Raw genomic sequence first — 16,797 nt, 5'->3', positions numbered from 1 at the left:
AAAACATCGCCATCAAATTTCTCAAACACCAATAGAAAACAAAGTTAACAAAACAAACACCTCGATTATTTTACACTCCCCCAAATAACACGCAATAAAACTAAAACTTTTTCAAACTCACCGGTGACGAAAAACGTTCGCGCAAAGTTCAATAACTCTCAATTCCAATTTCGCACACTAACCGAGGTCCGATAACATATCTTTCTTATCGTGTTCAATATACGAGATCTTGACCACTAACCCCTAAAACTCTAAACAATAAAACCTTGACCGCCGCCGCGTTACAAGCTAGAAATATTTCTTAATATAAGATTTAATCAGAAAAAAAAGACTTAGAAATATAACATTTTTTCTCCAGGAGCTAACGAAAACCGGCGTCTTACTCATACGAAGGCCTCGTGGCCAATGGCAAACCATACACTAACTCCGAGTCTCCGTTCAGTCATCCTCCTCTTGGAGAAGTAGGGATGTATATGGTGGGATTATATGGCATAGAAGAGAGCTAGAGAGCGTGGAAGAGGAGAGCTAGAGAGCGTATCCCGGTCGAAAAGAGAAGAAGGATAAAATAAAAAAAAGTTTCGGTGGTACAAGCCTGAAGGATCTCAGTTTGGCGGGAAAACGAAGCGACACGCGCTCTGCCTGCGCCAACATTTTGGGTGGGAAAAAAAAAACGTTGGGAAACGGAACTGTTCTAATGTAAGAAATGGTTTGGAGTAGCTTCTTTTTTGTTCGCGACTCAGAGCTACGCCCGCGCTTGACTCAAGGCGTGTCCTATGGAAGACTATAAAGATATAAAAACAAGTCGTAGCCTAAATAATCACTAACAACCGTAAATAATACTTCTCTACGAGAGAAGTGTAGCCTACCACAAAGAGGGGTAATTGTAACACGATTCTTCCCAACCAACATGAGAATTAACACTTATTATAGCAAGGTTACTAAACCGAATCAGATACGCCATGTAAATAGTTCCCTCATCATTACTCTATTATCGCTGCTTAAATATTTGCCAAGGCGCATCCATGCGCTTGTGCGTTTTTTTCCCACGTCAGGACAATCAAGGTTTGTGGGTTAATTGATTACTGAGGATTTAGTAAATACCAAACAGTTATAGAATTCACCCTAACACGGTGCGATAGTTACACATCCATCTGAAGTTTGATGACGAGGACAGCAAACAAAAAGGGTGAGCCCGAGAAGAACCAAAGTATTACGAGGATCCAGAGTGTCATCCTTCTTCTATTATCCCCTTCTGCCACTAATAAGTGCTTCGTGATTTGAGTGTCTTTCAAATTTGAGAAGCAGAAAATCCTGCTCTTTCTTATATGTTAAAACAGGATAAAATATAACATCTTCTCTATTGTCTCCAACGCCATGGCAATCACAATGAGACGGTGGCCTTATGGCGCAAAGCTCTGGGGCTACGGTAGCTTATGACGCTTAGGGTCATGGTGACGTTTATTATTGAATATGGTAAAAACTACTCTCACATTGCGTCACAAGAATTAAATGTGTCCAAATACAAATGGAATGACTGAAGTACCAGATATTAAAAATTTTCAGTGTAAAGACATGATTATAAAATAACAATAATTTTAAAAAATTGCACTTTATAGTGAAATTTTGCCAAGAAGCACCAATAGAGGCAGTACGATTCGAATAGCCTCCTTCCCACGTGTAGTGAACACGGCCTCCGTCTGGAGTTACTACTTGGCGCGGGGAGAACTTAAAGAGGACGGCCTTTCGGCTGTGTGTTGGTTTCTCCGCATGTAATTAATGGGATGGTCAACAGAATGCAACGTACACTTCATGAACAATGCTTTGCGTGAGAAGAATAACTTATTTCGAGCATTAAAACACCAACGTCGCGCGATTAGTGTATGTCTACGTTCAAGAGCTACAAATACAAACTTCATCATCAAGCTTTTTACAATAGATACTTGAAAATACTTGACTTGTTTTTTCCCCTCTCTAAAAATTGAAGCAGTGCCATCTTCATTTGAAGGTTTACCTACAGTGATTTAATTTCCTTGCCGAGATGAGTTATGGGTAGAGCCAGGAATACATAGATCCCCTCTACTTGGAATCATCAAGAGGCCATAGACCCCATACTAATGTCTGATTGAAAGTAAGGGGAAGGGCTTAAAAATTTAATCGCGTTTCATTGGCTATATAGACCCTGGGCCTACTTGTTCAGAACAGGCGAAGAGAACTTATTTACGTTAGGGTTCGACGCTCATAGATCGCTGGAGTGGAGGCGCACGTCAATGTTAGGTGGTTTCTAAGTTCAAACACATCATGCATGACGTCAGGGGTGATTTTTCTACACATCCTCCCCTTTAACTCAAGCAGAAACGCCCAGAAAATGACCTGTTAAAGATTACAAGTAGAAGAATCGATGTCTTCGTTCGTGGTAGAGCTGGTGATCACAATAGACGATGGTTCCTCTTTCCTTCGAAGGCGCCTCTCCAAATATCATATCGACCAATACTTATGTAGATTAATATAAGGTTATGTTTTAACTGTAAAAATGGATTTCAACTTATTGGTTTCAATGGGATAATCGCAGACATCCAAAGACACGCTATTAGCAAACCCAGCTGGAATCGCAACCATTTCTCGAATGCTAACAAAAAGAAAGTGTCCAGAAATAGTCGCTATAGCGTGTTTTTCGCGTACAATTCCACTCTCTTAGTTTCGTGGCATTCGACTCGCAAATGCGAAAGAACAATTCAGATGCAAGCGTACAGAACAACTATAAAGCGCGCACATGGAACAGCGACGAGGGGCCCCAAACTTCATAAAATCTACCAAATTTTTCCCCACTGTTATTTGTATTGAAGTCAGAATGTTAATTGTGGACTAGTAAAATCAGAAGTGAGATGAGACTAGAAGTACTGAGCTAACCAAATTCTTCACTCGGCGAAAGTGAATATTCTTGATAACACAAGAACGGTTGGCCCTCTAGTAGCGGTTTCTGAATTTTCCCTCCAAAACGTGAGACGCTCGCGGTGGTAGACGGCCGAACTAGATTCAAGCAACCGCGTCCGTGTTCGGCCGCTTTAGGTTGAGGGGAAGGGGGTAGGAAATGTTTTTGGAACTCCACCAATTTTTTTTTCTGCAGTGTAGGCGCGATGGAAGCGGCATAAAATCCTCAAATTTGTTCACTAGTGCCAGGATCTACTATCAATGCTAGAGCCCTTCACTTCTAGTCTCATCTCACTTCTGGTAAAATGAATTTAAAAAATAGCAGGGATCGATTTAATTTTAGAAGTAGGAATGGAGAACGGTTAGTATTTACTTCAGTCCGACTCATAGCCCAGCCCCTCCCTCCAACACGCAACGAAAAGTTTAAATTATCTTATTGGCTCACTTAAACTACGTTGTTATGACGTTTCTGGCGGGGACGGCGAAAAATACGTAGTTTCATTTCACCTTTGTCGCTTCTTTCATGCCCCCCGTCCCTGGGAAGGGGGTCATTGACTTAGACGCGCGCCCAGATTACACTGATCTCCATTCCTACTTTTAAAATTATATGTATCGCTGGTCATACTTATGGAAAATTTCTTACATAAACTTATGCTCTTGTTGTTGTCGAAATGGTCCATATCATTGCACTTTACACGGGTCTTACGAGGTTCCCATCCCCTTTGTAAAGAATTGTTTCGAAAACTAAAAGCAACGGATACGGATCAACAACGTAACGGTATTGAATGTCGTCAGACACTAACAATAACCAAATGGCAAAGCACAGGTAAATGTCTCGCCTAAATCCAATAACTCCAAACAAAATCGTCGTCCATGTTTTCAACACGCATTGCGCGACCCCTCGCGTTTAAACAAAGCCGGCCATTGAGAGAGAAATGCCCTCTATTTTAAGATAAAGAAAAGAAACAAGAAACTCCTCAGGGATGGAAAAAAATTGAATAAGAAGTTTTGAGACGCTTTGGAAAAAACGCTTATCCATTCTCATAAGGTTTTAAGTCTTTATTCTTCTTTGCTGGAATCTTTGCCGTTGAAGAATTTCATATATTAAATTAAAAAGAATTGTAAAAGAAATAAAAAATTATATGAAATTAAGTTAAGAAAGAATAGAAAATAGAGAAGAATGGAAACAAGAAATAAATATTTCGGAGAAAATCGTTTAAAAACGGATTTTCGTCTTGCGAATACGTCCTTCGATGAAATTGATGGGGGAGATTCCTTTTTCTGGTTCATTTGGTCTTTTGGAGCTAAGAATTCGTCGATCAGTAGTAATGTGCGGTTTCTTTTGTCGTTCATTGAACTGCGATTTAAGAATTTCGAAAGTTATATTGTTCCGTTTAAAGTTTGACAGCAAAACCAACTTAAAGTTTAAATAAAATTATAATGAATATGATAGTAAGATTTTATGGAATAGGTTTCAATGTATTCATGTTGGGTTTTCAGTATGAAATCAAACGAAATCTATATCTATATAAATCGAAATCCCGACTGACTGACTGATAATCAACGCCCAGCCCAAACCGCTTGCTCTAGATGGCTGAAAATTTGCAGGAACGTTACTCAGACGCGTACTAAGAAAGATTTTTCCAATCCACCGCCATCTTAATAAATGGCACCCAGAATCGATTTCACAAATATTAAGTGACGGACGGCTGAATGGTCTTTTGGGTTCGATTTGTTGACATCTTTTTAAATGGCGGCCAGAAATTTAAAAACCCTTCTTTATGAAAAGTAATAAAAAAGGTTCCGACGGGCTGACGGGCAACGCCGAGTGCCTTCGCTCCTGGGGTTCTACAAAAGTATTAGTCATCAGTAAAATCTACCCATTCTTTATATCAATTTGATGGAAGTTATTGTTATTATAAATATGGAGGCAGGAATACATAGATTTCTTAGGCCTGTGTGAGTACTCGATTAAACGCGGTTAGGCTAAAACTGAAATTTTTACAACTAGAGAATTATTAAGGACAAAAAATTCACAGTCTCTTTAAAGGGCGGGTGGATAAAAAGTATTGGAAATATGTCAGAGGCACGTGACTACGGAGAGGCGTGGTTAAAAGAGACTTAGTTCGTTTTATTTCAAAAATTAACGCATCAGGTAATTGGCGCTGCAGTCTCGGGGGGAAAAACAAGGACTAGGTGTCCAGCCCCCAAGCAAGACCGGGTAGTTTAGCAAGTATAATAGAAAACGAAGATTGAAATACGTTCTCATTTCTTTTCACATAGTCTATTTCCATTTGATGTTGGGTCGTCCGAATTCTCTGGACTTGAAAAGGGATCCAAACGTTAAAACGGGTCAGAGACACATCAGACTTGCCAGATACGTCAGTGCACGGGGGTCAAAGATAACGGGAGTACTATAGTAAGCCTTGGGGATCATTAGATCGACATTTTCCATTAAGAGTTACTAAAGCATTCTATTTCGGGTAAAAGGCTTGGAAAGATAATTTTAAATTTACCGAGTGACCTTCTTTAAAGAGTCATTTAAACATTAGCAAGGGCGCCTCAAAGTTTAAAACGACTATAAATTGTTTTCCCGGAAAGTGAAAAAGTTTACTGTTATTTAAAATTGCAAAGGATTGTTTTGAACTTTCAAGTAATCAGAAGGTTCAGGAATTTGCAAGACAGAAGCAGGATATATAGATTTCTTCAACTTGGAATCTTTAAGAGGCGATATACCCCAGACATGAAGTAAGATGAGAGTAGAAGTAAAGAGCTCTAGCATTGGTAAGGGATCCTGGCACTAGTGAACAAATTTGAGGATTTTATGCCGCTTTCATCGCGCCTACACTAGAGAGAAAAAATTTGGTCGAGTCCCAAAAACATTTCTTACCCCCGTTCCCCTCAACCTAAAGCCGCGGAACACGGACGCTGGTGCTTGAATCTAGTTCGGCCGTCTACCACCTCCGCGAGCGTCTCACGTTTTGGAGGGAAAATTGAGAAACCGCTACCAGAGGGCCAACGGTTGGTGTGTTATCAAGAATATTCTCTTTCGCCACGTGAAGAATTTGGTTAGCTCAGTACTTCTATCATGGATGAAAGATGCGCGTGAAAAACATTCGACGCTCTACAGGATGTGCAACTCCCTATACTAAAAAGTAGACAAGTCGATACTAGCGCCGCCTGGCTACCAGCGCTGGAAACCCTCGCGGGAAAAATAAAAAATACTGGACATAAGAAAAAAACACGCGCTACCGTCCATTTTGGCTAAACTTTACTTTAGCTCGCGCATTCAAATTACAGTTTTTTCAATAAATATCTTTTCTGGGAGGTTAATTATACGATAATTAGTTAAATTTAAGGTGCGGAAACTAACTTACATCAATATTTTCCATGTTTTTTGTAATTTATTCCCTCTTATTCCCTTCCATGAGCGGCTAATGAGCGGCTAATGTGCGCCTGTTTTTGTTATTGCCAAGGCTTATCAACTGCATAAATATCACCTTTTCCAAAATATTACTAAATATTGTCAACTCCAAGAAATGTTAGGTTTGCGGAAACTATTATAATCAATATTAGGTTAGGTTAGGTTAGGTCAGGTTAGGTCAGGTCAGGTTAGGTTAGGTTAGGTCAGGTTAGGTCAGGTTAGGTTAGGTTAGGTTAGGTTAGGTTAGATTAGGTTCGTGAAAATATTTATTAAAATAGTTTCCGCGACTTAAATGTAATTAATTATCATATAATTAACCTCCAAGAAATGATATTTATTGGAAAAACTGTATTTTGAATGCGCGAGCTAAGGTAAAGTTTTTCCCAATTTTTTTCCTTAGCGTCGTCTGCTAGAAGCCAAACAGTATTTTTTATTTTTCCCGCGAGGGTTTCCAGCGCTGGTAGCCAGGCGGCGCTAGTATCGACTTGTCTACTTTTTAGTATAGGGAGTTGCACATCCTCTTGAGCGTCGAATGTTTTTCACGCGCATCCTTCATCCATGCTTCTATAGTCTCATCTTATTTCTGTCCATAGTAATATCTGGTTGAAGGTAAGGGGAAGGGTTTAAAACTTTGTTTTACCGCCCGTTCCTCCTTCCTTGCATTTCATTGGCTATTCACACAATTAGGACAAGCATCAACCCTAGTTTACTCGTTAAGAACACACAATAGTTGATTTTATAAAAAGAGGAGGAGCTTAGAGAGGAAATATTGCCCACGACGTCATTTTATACGTGATCTCCAGGCTACTTGGCGTACAGAGTGCAGCACCAACTAGCCTTGCCTCCTGGTGTAAATGGTATCAGTCCTCCTAGTCTGAAAACTATGTATACATCTAGGTCACGTGACTTAGAGACGAAGCAGCATTCCAACAAGATGGCCAAGACCATATGGTTTATTTTATTCAATCTAGTATGAGAACGTTTTTACACTCGTTCGGTGCTCGGTCATAGGTTGCGGGAGTCACGGCACAGTTCGCTAGTTATGTCAATGTCACGTGGTTTCTAAGCTGAAATACATTATGCGTGACGTCAGGGGTAACGATTTCTACACCTCCTCCCCTTTAATTACAGCAGAAAGGCCAAGAAAATGGCCTGTTAAATATAAGCAACCCTGTTATGACGAAATTATAACCCTTTATACCACTTTGAGAGACCAAAAGTGTCAGTTTTTATGGTAATTTTCGCGTCTTTCAGATTCAATCCGCTCAAGTGTTTATTTGGTTAAAGGCCGACTTCCACCGAAAAGAGTTCTAGCGAACTGAAAACCGAGCATCGAGACTAACAACGGAGCGACCGTGCCGATTTTCGAATCCCCGCTGGGGTAATAGATGGAAGGGTTCTAGCTAACTGAAAGCCGTGCAATCAGTGGTTCTAGCGAACTGAAGATACGCAATAGAGAATTTCCTTCAGGGGAAATCAAAAATTCGAGAGGAAATAAATTTAAAACGATTTCATTTGTTCATCTTCAGTTTGCTAGAACCACATTGCACGGCTTTCAGTTAGCGAGAACCCTTCCAACTTTTGACCCATTGTTAGTCTCGATGCTCGGTTTTCAGTTCGCTAGAACCCTTTTCGTTGGAAGTCGGCCTTTAAGTTTTAAAATTTTAAACAATTTTTTAGAAAAACTATCAACAAAATAAATCTTTCTGTCACATCTTTCCAGTATTATAAGAACCCTGGCTGTCACCATTATGTACAAAATAGACGTAATAAGATACCGTAAACACCAACTTTATGTCACTAAATCTAACGATAAAAGCAACTAAACGGTGCTAAAAGAATGACAAGGTAAACGACCGAACATTCTGTTTCAAATTCCAAAAGACGCGGATAGTATCGCCATCCTTTGAGTCAAGAAATACCTTCAGACCGTGCGTCTTAACCCAACGAATTAAGAGGAAGTACGCGCAACGAAAAAAAAATGGGTAGAAAAATACATAGCCTTGCCTTCCATCGCAATACAGCTTCTCTGTGGACATGAACTACCAACTTTTACTCAAACGCTACTAAATTTCACAAAAGAAAACCTTTCTATAGGAAAAGATACAGGGTGTTTCTGATAAGTCTGCCATAAATTAAGGGGGATGTTCTTTGGGAGATTTTGAGTCGAAAATATTCTTTGACATATTGCCATAAGGGCCACTGTTTTCCAGTTATGATTTGAGTATTTTACGGATGACCCCTTCATTATATTTGCATTGAATTTGTTTCTTATTTGAATTTAAGGGGTCTGCCAGAAATTAAGGCCCAGGTGGATGTTCTTTGGGCAATTTTGAGTCGAAAATTTTCTATGACATTTTGCCACAAGGGCCACTGTTTTCCAGTTATGATTTGAAAGTTTTAGGGATGACCCCTTAATTAAATTAGCATTGTATTTCAGTTTCTTAATTAAATTTAGGGGGTCATCCCTAAAACACTCAAATCATAACTTGTGGCAAAATGTCATAGAACATTTTAGCCTGAAAATATGTCATAGAACATTTTAGCCTGAAAATATGTCATAGAACATTTTAGCCTGAAAATATGTCATAGAACATTTTAGCCTGAAAATATGTCATAGAACATTTTAGCCTGAAAATATGTCATAGAACATTTTAGCCTGAAAATCGTTCATAGAACATTTTAGACTCAAAATCTCTCGAAGAACATTTTAGACTCAAGATCTCTCGAAGAACATTTTAGACTCAAGATCTCTCGAAGAACATTTTAGACTCAAAATCTCTCGAAGAACATTTTAGACTCAAAATCTCTCGAAGAACATTTTAGACTCAAAATCTCTCTAAGAACATTTGAGACTCAAAATCGTTCATAGAACATTTGAGACTCAAAATCTCTCAGAGCAGTTTAGACTCAAAATCGCTCATAGCACACTATAATTCGGAAGACCTTGTATAACTCTCAGTGTTTTGGGGTTCGTTTCAGTATCTCTTTGAGAAAAGGGTGTAAAAATTACAGGCTGGTGAAAATGTTGTTGTTAAGTCTGCTATTACCGCTCCACCATAAATAACACTTTGTATACGGTCGTATATATAGGATTTATATTTCCAGTTATAAGACCCGTTACTAAATGGGGCCAATCTAGGGAACCCCCCTCCCACACGCTCTCCTATCCAATAAAATTATATTACTTTGTGACGTCATTGATGATCACAAGGCTCATTTCGTTCGCGAAATTTTATGAGATTGGAATAGGGTCTAAGCTGCCCGTGTAACAAAGACGGATTTTTCCGATAAACTGGGTTAATACATGATTTACCGTTTATCTAAAATCGCAACCCTATAATACTCCACCTAAGGATGAGTCTACCTTAAGGGTCAGATAAAATTTAAGAGACTGCGGCGATGTCTTTGAAGGGTATTTCATAGCAGTCTGGGCAGAAGTAAGATAAGGGACTAGAAGTATCAAGTTAACCAAATTCTTCACTTGGCGAAAGTGAATATTCTTGATAACACACTAACTGCTGGCCCTCTGGTAGCGGTTTCTTAATTTTCCCTCCAAAACGTGAGACGCTCACGGTGGTAGACGGCCGAACTAGATTCAAGCACCCGCGTCCGTGTTCCGTGGCTTTAGGTTAAGGGGAAGGGGGTTGGAATTTTTTTTTGGAACTCGACCAATTTTTTCTCAGTCTAGTGTAGGCGCGATGGAAGCGGCATAAAATCCTCAAATTTGTTCACTAGTGCCAGGATCTATTACCAATGCTAGAGCACTTTACTTCTAGTCCCTTATCTTACTTCTAGCCTGGGGAATAGCATAATTCAAAACGAGTTTATTAATTGCTTAAGTGGACCAGTTCTTAAATTCTAGAAGCGAGGGTTACTGGTCCTTGGGGCCATTTTATTAATTGCAAATCTATAACGAATCTAAAGGGGTACCCGGGACAAGTTCAAGGACCAGTTTAATGTTTAGGACACCGGAGGGTAACTACCTACGTAAATATCACCTGGTTTCTTAGGTCAAATGCCAGAGTTCGGGCGAATTTTCATTTAAAAAAATCCTTCAGTTTTCCTGATTATCCCTAACCAAAATCCCTGATCAAATTTTGCCAATATCCCTTACCATTTTAAGCTCACTTCATAATTACACCTGGTCCTTAATTAGCATTGCTCGGAAAATGACCTGTTCAAGATTACAAATAGAAGAAATCTGTGTATTTCTGATTTTACGGTACCCTTCTCTATAAAAGAGAAACGATATATTAGCAAGAAGCGATGTCAGGGAGAAGGTATAGATTCGCCACATATCCTGCTTTATCTCCAGTCCAAACGTATAGGTCCTGAGTTAATCCCCGCCTCTAAATTACAACCAGCCAGCATCTCATTGGTTCTTGAAAACTCCTGTCAGCGCGACGCGATTGACGAAAATTACGTATTTTCCGACTGTAGAGGCGAAATAGCCCGGCCTCCTTATACATCCCCCTTGTATTTTGAAAGTGGGACTGGGACTATGGCGCGCGAATACTTAGGTATCTTATACCTTCTCCCTAGTAAACTAGATATCGCTCCTTGAAGGATGGCTTCCCTTACAACACTAGTGTGCAACAGCTGAGAGGCTTCTAAAAGTCCCAAAGCAAAATTTTTTAAAATAGCGTTATTAAAAATTCGATTACCGTTAAGCAAATTTTCGATGGAATGATATGGGGGAAAAAATTATTGATGGTTTTTTAAAGAACACCATTATGAGTTTCTGATGAAGAAAAGAATATCATGCATCAACGTCAAGTTGCTAAGGGCCAAAAGGACTTCCGATGGGTTTAAAAAAAAAGCTCTGAGAATCTTTAAAAATTAACATTTTTGAATTTTCAATTTCAGATTCCTCTTGAGGGTTAAATTTTATTTCTTTTTTATCCTTTTAACTTTAGCATATGACAAAAACTTAAAAGGGTTGGTCCTTGGAATACCAAATTACCTTGCGTATGCCTCGTGTCAAAAAACTCAAAACCATTCCGCTAATTTTATTTTCTAGAAGTGAGAAAAAACGTTCCTTTAATTTTCTTAAATGTAAAGTAATGAGCTCATATTTTTTCGCGTCTTGCAGCCAAACACTTAAAGTTTCAAGATTAATTAAGACAGGGAGAAATGAAGTTAAATGGAGTGGCAATGCTGATGGGTGACATGCGGCACTGAAACTCTTCCAGTGTACCTTCGCCACGCCCCTACCCTTTGGTAGGCGATTGTTAAGTGCAGCCGCGTAGTGTCATTGTATTTTTATCAGAACTAGCTTCTAATTTTCAAAGAGAGGGGGCGTCCTGTACTATTCTGTACTGCACGACAGTCTGGGAAATAAGGATATTTTTTAATCTAGTCCTTGGGACCAGTGACTCCCTAGTGCCCTAAATAATAAACTGGTCTCTGGACTGGTCCCCACCTTTGTTTTCCTATAGATTTGCAATTAATAAACCCCCACTTTTTGAATTAAAAAACTAGTCCAAGCAATTAATAAACTGGTTTTGGACCAGAGGAAGTGTGCTATTTCCCGGACTGTCAGTGCATGACCTTACCTAAACGCCGAGGATGCTGGGAGGACTTCATTGTCGTAGGTTGGGGTACAGTACATAGGCAACGTTATAGGTATGGGGGTTACCACTCCATCCCTCTCTCCTTCAAGGTATAACGTTACAGTCTGTAACTCCATCTATGGCAGCGAAGTCCTACCAGCATTCTCGGCGTTTCGGTAGGGTTGTACGATAGGGAAACGTCGAGGACGCCCCCTGTGTCTTAAAAATAGAAGCTAGTTCTGATACAAATACAATGGCGATACGCGGCAGCACTTAACAATCGCCTACCAAAGCGTAGGGGCGCCGCAAGGTACACTGGGAAACTTTCATCGCCCATCATAACTTCTGCACGCTGCTAGAAAAATTGAAGACAGAGTCTAACTTCTAAAAAACATTGGACCGTCCATAAGTTCATAAGATATGTTCCATAAGTTTGTCACTGGTTGCAAACTTAAGCTTTTCATGAAGTGACGTAGGTTATAGTTTCTCATAAAGCGACGCCTGGTGAGGCGCTGTCAAAGGCTTAGTATAGACTAAATAGGAAGATGGACTACAAAATTAACACCGAGTGTAGTCAATTCTCGCGTCGTTCTCGAACTAACTCTCATAAATCTCTGGCATTAGGACATATATTATAAACTTATGACTGGCCCTATAGAAATATGAAGTTAAATCTTCAACTTAGACAAAAAAGGATCCTAAAAAGGCTGAGACGTAAATAAGTTTCAGAACTTATTGGAAAACAAGTGTTGCATTCAACTAGAAACGCTGGACCATGGAAGACTGGACAGAGAAGAGGAAAAAGCATTTTACTAAGGCATCCATGCAGAAAGTTCCAGAAACAGGCGCTATTAGATTATCAACAACAATAACAATAACAATCACTCTAGAACCTCGCAAATAGATATCCAATTACTAGTCTGAACCACAAATAAAAAACTAATTAGAAAAACCCATCCAATACCGAGATACAATTAGTGACAGAAAAAAAGTACCTATTATTTCAGTATTAAGGAACACAGTCTCAGTTGCGAAATTCATTACTGACATAATGAGTTAACAGCCTAAAAAACATAGCAACAATAAGTATGACACTAACTCAAATACGTTAAAGAGAGGGTGAAAAGGAAATAAAGTGATTTTTTTATCGATTTTCTACTAATTATAAGATCAATCTACATAGTGAAAAATTCGGGAAATATCTCCTAATGATTTTAAAATTCAGATTTGTTTGAGATTTCATAGATAATTTGAAATTTGCACCTCGGACCAATCGCGTAATGCCCAACCTTCTTGGTAACAAAATAGGGGCTTGGCAATTCGGGTTTAGCTCCCCCCACTAGCGCCATTATGGTATGTTTTTTCTACAGAATGAAAGCTATTTATTAAGCCTCTCCTCCAGGTATGTTTTTTAATTAGCGCATGACGTAGTTCTACCAAGTCCCTATAGTACCGAAATCGGCACTAGTGACGTACCGGAATCAGCACAAGTGACGTCATAGGTTTGTAGGTTATGGAAACAAATAACCCATGGTAGAACGTTAATTGTTTTCCAAATTCCCACAAACAGCGATTAAAATTGTCCACGCATTCTTCAGAAGAAACTTGGATCTTGTTTAAGAAGTCAAGAATAAACGGGGCTGAAGGTTGAATTGAAATCATTCTTAAACAGGGCCGGATTAAAGGCCGACTTCCATCGAAAAGGGTTCTTACGAACTGAAAACCGTGCATCGAGAGTAACAATGGAGCGACCGTGCCGATTTTCGAATCCCCGCTGGACAAAATTTTGAGGGGTTCTTACGAACTGAAAACCTTGATACGAGGGTTCTTACGAACTGAAGATAAACAATAGATATTTTCCTTCAGAGGGTCGTAAAAATCGGGAATAAAATATTTAAGAGACTTTCTATTGTTTATCTTCAGTTCGTAAGAACCCGCATAGCAAGGTTTTCAGTTCGTAAGAATCCCTCCAAATTTTGCCCCAGTGGGGACTCGAAAATTGTCACGGTCGCTCTATTGTTAAGAATCGATGCACGGTCTTCAGTTCGTAAGAACCCTTTTCGGTGGAAGTCGGCCTTTAAAGCAATTTTGCACCCGGGGGCCGAGATAGTGTGCGCCCCCTAAAGTCGGAAAAAACGGAACAGCAAATGTCCCTAAGGGGGAATAGTTAAACTCAATGCGCCCCCAACAAGCCCTGCGCCCGGGGGCCAGTGCCCCCCTGCCCCCCCCTTAATCCGGCGCTGTTCTTAAATAATTACTCCACCGAAACTAAATGAATCAACTTTTACGCGCCACAAACGAGTAGAATTTGAGCCGCAAGCCCGTACAATAGAAAATTCTATTATTTTTTAGAATGACTTCATTATCAGTTCCCATGATATTCACTCAGTCAGCCGCAAGTAGCCTCCGTTATTAGCTTTTTAAAGGAAAGGTTTAACCAAGAAGTTATATCTAGTATCTCAGAGAGAAGGTATAAATTCGCCAGATTTCCAGCTTTATCTCCAGTCCAAACGTAGGTCCGGAGTTAATCCCCGCCTCTAAATTACAGCGGGCATCTCATTGGTTCTTGAAAACTCCCGTCAGCGCGACGCGAATGACGAAAATTACGTATTTTCCGACTGAAGAGAGGCGAAATAGCCCGGCCTCCTTTTACGTCCCCCCTTGTATTTTGAAAGGGGGGACTGGGACTATGGCGCGTGAATACTTAGGCATATTATACCTTCTCCCTAATAAACTAGATATCACTTCTTGAAGTAGGTAAAAGTACGCATAAAGGAGTGACGACTGGTAGAAATGACAAACAATTTTTAAAAAAAATCTTTGGGAAAAACCATAACTTTACCATTGTTAAAACACTTCGAAAATTCAGGTGATGTTTGTGTAATTAGAAAACGATGTGTGACGGCATTTATTCACTGTCTTTTGGGGGTTTATTACTTGATTTACTTAAGTAAATCCGTCGGTTTTACTTAACTCAAATGAATCCATTTCTTTCACAACAATAAATTCGAAACTTGAAATTCATCATGCATTTATCATTATTTGAACGCGTCTTCTGCACGCTTTTTTCAATAGGGTGAACAGTAATTACTATAAGAATAGTACTTTAAAACTTCATCCTGTTGACTTAAAGTTCGCGCCACGATAATTGCGGCTTGCGTGACTCTGTCACGATATAAAAGTCTTCCCTATACCATGGATAAAGAATGCGCGTGCGAAAATTTGTTTTAACGCTGTTGTAACAGAGTATATACAGAATAAGCTGTCGTCCGAGATAGGGAGTTGCCTATCCTGTAGAGTGAAAACAAATTTCCTCACGCGCATTCTTCATCCATGCCTATACTTTCTTCAAGATTGACGCTTTGTCGTAATAATATATACAAGAATTTTACTTGGGGCTGACCTCTAATTTTTGACCATTTTTTTTTCTATTTTTAACTCCCCATGGACTAATTTGTCAGAAAAGAGTGTTGCTTCATTTTTGGATAAATGAGGCAGCACTTAAACCTAAGTGACCTTCAATAATTGACCAACCATTTTCTTGCCCCATTGTCAAGAAAATATTCAATAAGTGCAGTGTAAATGTACTGCCAAGCTTGTCTTGATATTGTAGAGGCGTCAATTCTATAATTTGATGTCAGAAATCAATTGAAAACAAATTACCTGTTGTTGGATATTGGTCCAGCTAAGAAACTTGAAGAGGAATGTTTTGGTCTACGTTTTGTAAATGGATTTCAAGTTTTAATTCACTCTAATTAGGCCTATAAACAAGAAAACCACGGACAATGATAATTGAGCATTTGAGAACATGGACGATACCATTATACAAAGCCGGGGGGGGAGGAATGAAATTATTAAAATCATGGGAGACTGCGATTTCCCTGGCTTCTGGACCATTTATAGTTGCCAATTAAATAGATTTAAAATTGTTTGAAAAACGCAATTAATTTTATGACGTTTCCTAATTTGTTTCTAAAACCAAATTTTGAAAAATAAATTTAAAAAAAAAAGATTTTCCGTCGAGCCGGATTTGAACCAGCGACCTAAGGATCTCAACAGTTATGCCTCTACAGTCCTCCGCTCTACCAACTGAGCTATCGACGGTTGAGGAAACTGCTCTTAAAATTTTATATAAACATAGCACAAGACATCTGGTGTAGAAAAATATCTCTAAAAACGTAGCGGGAAATTTAAATTGTAACACTACTTGAATCAAATAAAAAACACAGGTATTCAAACCTAATTGGATCAATTTTAAAACAGAAATTATTATAAAATCACTCAGTTTTAATTATAGGGATGCTTAAACTGTAAAACATAAGTTTCTTTATAGAGACAACAGCGTCAAAGAGAAATGACAGCCCCTCTCGTTTCACAGTATTAAGCTCTACGAGGGATTAGCATAGGATGCCACTAGTCTATGGACACATAACTTCGGATATCACTAGTCTATTGACAAATAACATGGGATATCACTAGTCTATGTGCAAATAACGTGGAATGTCACTAGTCGATGGACAAATATCGTTTGATGTCACTAGTCTATGTACAAATAACGTGGGATGTCACTAGTCTATGGACAAATAACGCGGGATGTCACTAGTCTATGGACAAATAACGCGGGATGTCACTAGTCTATGGACAAATAAGGTGGGATGGCACTTGACTAGTCTATGGACAAATAAGGTGGGATGTCACTTGACTAGTCTATGGACAATAACGTGCGATGTCACTTGACTAGTCTATGGACAATAACGTAGGATTTCACTAGTCTATGGACAAATATCGTTTGATGTCACTAGTCTATTAACAAATACCGTTTGATGTCACTAGTCTATTAACAAATAACATGAGATATCACTAATCTATTGACAAATAACGTGGGATGTC

The 16,797-nt window shown here is 39.2% G+C and overlaps 1 protein-coding gene and 1 non-coding gene across 2 annotated transcripts in view; both read right to left on the bottom strand.

Moving 5' to 3' along the window:
• The window catches only part of LOC149618757 (glutamate receptor ionotropic, NMDA 2B-like), a 522,592-nt gene extending 506,870 nt beyond the window's left edge, over window positions 1-15,722 (bottom strand). Inside the window, exon 1 of the mRNA XM_089853883.1 lies at window positions 15,571-15,722. The gene's annotated coding sequence lies outside the window, so the exon portion shown is untranslated. The remainder of the gene's footprint in view (window positions 1-15,570) is intronic.
• A 200-nt stretch (window positions 15,723-15,922) lies between these two features.
• Window positions 15,923-16,011, bottom strand: TRNAY-GUA (transfer RNA tyrosine (anticodon GUA)). The gene is given in 2 exon segments: window positions 15,923-15,958; window positions 15,975-16,011. It is a non-coding gene; the product is annotated as a tRNA-Tyr (tRNA).
• Between the last annotated feature and the right edge of the window lie 786 nt (window positions 16,012-16,797).

This window comes from Phalangium opilio, unplaced genomic scaffold, assembly GCF_054372755.1.
Source record: "Phalangium opilio isolate 3A_F unplaced genomic scaffold, DU_Popi_V2 ptg000209l_1, whole genome shotgun sequence".
Taxonomy (NCBI): domain Eukaryota; kingdom Metazoa; phylum Arthropoda; class Arachnida; order Opiliones; family Phalangiidae; genus Phalangium; species Phalangium opilio.
The sequence above is the reverse complement of the archived record's forward strand: the minus strand, read 5'-3'. Positions and strand labels throughout refer to the sequence as shown.